The sequence below is a fragment of the Gobio gobio genome (assembly GCF_949357685.1).
Source record: "Gobio gobio genome assembly, chromosome: 22".
Lineage (NCBI taxonomy): Eukaryota > Metazoa > Chordata > Actinopteri > Cypriniformes > Gobionidae > Gobio > Gobio gobio.
Window position 1 is genome coordinate 15,927,969 of NC_137118.1, and position 3,649 is coordinate 15,931,617.

The window sequence follows — 3,649 nt, forward strand, 5'->3', positions numbered from 1 at the left end:
AAAACTGCCGTAAATTGTCTGAAATTGACGTGGGCCTTGCTTGGCAGTTGTCCCCCCATGACCCCCCCTCCCCTTAATTCTAGGGGAGGCTTTATCATGTAAATGAAGATGCTGTGAGCTACACAAATGCAAATCAGAGTAGCAGCAGGGGGAGTTTTATCTAGGTTCTGAATTTTTTTGACTAAAACAAGTTTAAAGTTTAAGTTAAAATGTTAACTTAAATTTAAGTTAAATGTACTCGTTTTAGTTCACATTACTAAATTTTTAGGGCAACCAGTTTGCTCCAATTTTTTAAGTAGATTCAACTTGTCCGGGCTCACAGTGTAGATTAATTACTCTGTATGTCATTAGCAATAACCAATGTTATGTAAAAAAAATAAAAAAATACAGGACAGCAGTTCATGTCTTCAACCTTTAGAGAGGTTATGTGATGCAACAAGACAATGAACCAAAGCACACAAATAAATCAAGTAAAGCATACAGTTTACATACCAACATTAATTTGTCCACCCTGCACTGTGAATGATTTTTTAAATGGCTATTAATCATAAATGTGAAAAGTACAAGTTTGTTTGTTTATAGTTAAGTCAGATTGTGTTTTTCTGTAATTGTCATTTAAATTGAGCTCACACCACATTTTATGAATTATCAATGCAGATTTTCAAGAGGTGGTTTCCTGGACAGGGTTTAAATTATGCCAAGAGTAGGCCTTAATCTAGTTAATCGTGAGTTAAAAAATTGTTGCCTGGAACAAAGATTAAGCACAGATTACTAACACCTGGACTATGAGTCCTGAACTAAAATAAACTGGATTCATTTACAGTTTTATCTAATTGCTTACACACAATTTCTGAAAATATGGCTCCATTTCTTGTAACTCTACACACAAAACATCAGACATCTCTTGCAAAAGCAACACTTTGTGCAAAACTATTTTAACTATTTCCAAAAATGTTGTTTTTGCATATATCTAACTACACACAATGCACAACTGAGGAATTTACAGTTGAACTGAAATCAACTGAACTGAATCAACACTGAAGTCACTTGAGCTGAATATTGACACTATATTGGCTTGTTAGAGCCGGTTTACAGCAGAATTTGTTTTGAACTTGTTACTGAAGCTGCTATGAAACAATATATTTTGTTGTATGCATATTCTTTCTTTCTCAAACCTTAGTTTTGATTTCTAAGTGATCAATTTATGTATGTGTTTTCACACATGATCATTGGCTGTATGGGTCCTCAGTAAATGAATGTGGCATTTAAATGGCAAAAGTTATTCTTGTCTCTATAACTTATGGCTTCCTAAAGACACGTTTATGGGTAAATAAAATATTAATAATATAAATAAAATGAATATCAAAACATATTTTAAATATAATGAAGTCATTTTATTATAGCACTCATCAGATGTTCCTGGAAACAAAACAGAGACAGAACAGTATAAACAAACTATACAACAAACTAAACACCAAATTACAAAAACATTATTATGTGAAAGTGAATAAAGTTGTGTGTGTTTTCAGTTATAAATATGTGCTGTGTAAATTAGCCTATACTTTTAGATATATATAGCCTAACTTTAAAAAACAAACAATAACCCATATAGATAAATTATAATAATTGTATAATATTAAGCATTTACTTAATATACATTGTAACATTAGGCTACTTTACTCTAGCACAGTAGTCAGTTAAGCAATTAATTAATATCTTATATTAATCTGTATGTAGCCTAAGCTACATCTAAAGGTAAGTCTGCTTTAAAAAAAAATATTACACTTCGACATGTACAGAATGTGCGCGTTAAGAAACACGTTCAAATGTGTCTTCTTAACATGTTAAAACTGTGCGTCGACTGTGCGTGTATGCCTGTTACACGACCAGAATGTGCGTGTCTACACCATGGGTCTACACATACAGAAGACACACGTAAAAAATTGCTGCGTTGAAGCGGAAAACAGGGCGTGTTGAAGGTTGAAACGATTATAAGTCACGCGTTTCGTATAAAGAGATTTGGCCCCGGGCGCGTTCCTTATTATAGCCCTAGTCCAATGAGGTGCGAGGTCGAGGTCATGGCCATGACGCGTAGAAGACGAGCTTTAAACTTTTTTTTATGTTTTTTGCTGCTTTCCTTTTTCGTGATCAACAATGACAGGACACCGTCTTCAACTCAATCTCTGCATGGACGCGACGAACTTTTTGGACTCATTTTCAGGAGGCTGTCTTCGTCTTCATAACTCTGAGGCAAACTGCAGGCGTTATGAACCACAGCATGGGTATGTAACGTTACGATTTAAAGAATATGCTTTTATTCAGCTGTATAAGGAAATGGATGCGTTAATAGATCCGAGCTTAAAACTGCACATTTTGTTTACACAGACTATCCTCGCCTCATAACGAAGCTGTGAGCTCTTATCTGCTTGGAGCGATTTCCGCGAGTCCAGATTTAACCGCTGATCATGACGACATTGTGTGTAAGTAACTTCTAATGTGTTTCTCATTCCTTGTTTAATTTTAACGTGACTGTTTTTATTAATACCAGTCTCATGTAATTGTTTTCCAGCTGCCTGTAAGACGTATTATGAATCGACACGCTGGAGCTTCAGATACAAACAACCTGAACTTAACGTTACATAGCAGGCGGAAACTGCGAAGTTTAGCTCGGAGTCGATCAAGAAGAAAAAGGGTAAGATTTATTATATTAGATCCGTTTTTTGTCAATGTGAGTATTTTTCAGGTTGCTTATTGTCTTTATGGATTGTATTACAGTTGCTGGAAGCGAGAGAGTGCTGGATGAGGATGAGGTGGACGTTTGGAAGTCCGCGACCATTGAACTCATGTTTGACGAGGAAGACGGCTTTGTTGACGGGGTGTCTGGATGGATTGTGCGGCCACCGCGCTCTCGCAGCCTGGAGCACGCCGAACTCTACATTACATTACGAGACATTACTGCTGCACTGTACATAGTTGTGTGTTTAACAATAAAGCTCTTTCTTTAAGTAAACCGCTGTGTTTTATAAATGAAGCCCTTTCTCTTGAATGAACAGCTGTATGCTTATAAATGAAGCCCCTTGTTTGAATAAACGGCACGGTCCGTATAATTTTCCCATATATTCCTTGATGGTATGAATACATCATAGCACAATAACATTAATATGAAACAAATTATTACAACATAAATTATATATTTATTATTATTATTGGGGTTTACATTTATAATGAGCCAGGGGGACCAATAATGATTGGTTTGCAGTGATCTGCCAACCAATCACGAGGGATTTTTCTTTTTTAAATGTAGTGGCTTCAGCCAATAGTGAGTGAGTAAATTCAAGTCTGGCCGTTGACTCTCTGGTTTCGCTGCTATTCATATGCAAATTAGAGGCGTCGCACCTCCGCGCGGTCTCTCAGCGGGGGGCTCTCCACCTACGTCATGGTTCGTTTACGACAATTTGTGGCACAGACAAACGCGACGTTCGCTGCCTCTAAATTGTCGAAAACTGCCGAAAATTAGGGAGATTTCCAGGAGTATACAGGCGTTTACGGGGTCGAAAATCCCACTTTTCATGCAGTGACCTCCTCTGGGAAGTTTTTTTTTTTTTAAAGAACTGCAAATATTGCTAGCATCAGCTATAAGGTCAGTGTT

At 36.7% G+C, this 3,649-nt stretch overlaps 1 long non-coding RNA gene across 1 annotated transcript; it reads left to right on the forward strand.

Annotated features, from left to right (window-relative positions):
- The first annotated feature begins 1,819 nt into the window (after positions 1–1,819).
- On the forward strand, positions 1,820–3,281 carry LOC307119271. The gene is made up of 4 exons (XR_013815630.1): positions 1,820–2,282; positions 2,386–2,480; positions 2,570–2,692; positions 2,776–3,281. It is a non-coding gene; the product is annotated as an uncharacterized lncRNA (long non-coding RNA).
- Positions 3,282–3,649: the final 368 nt, after the last annotated feature.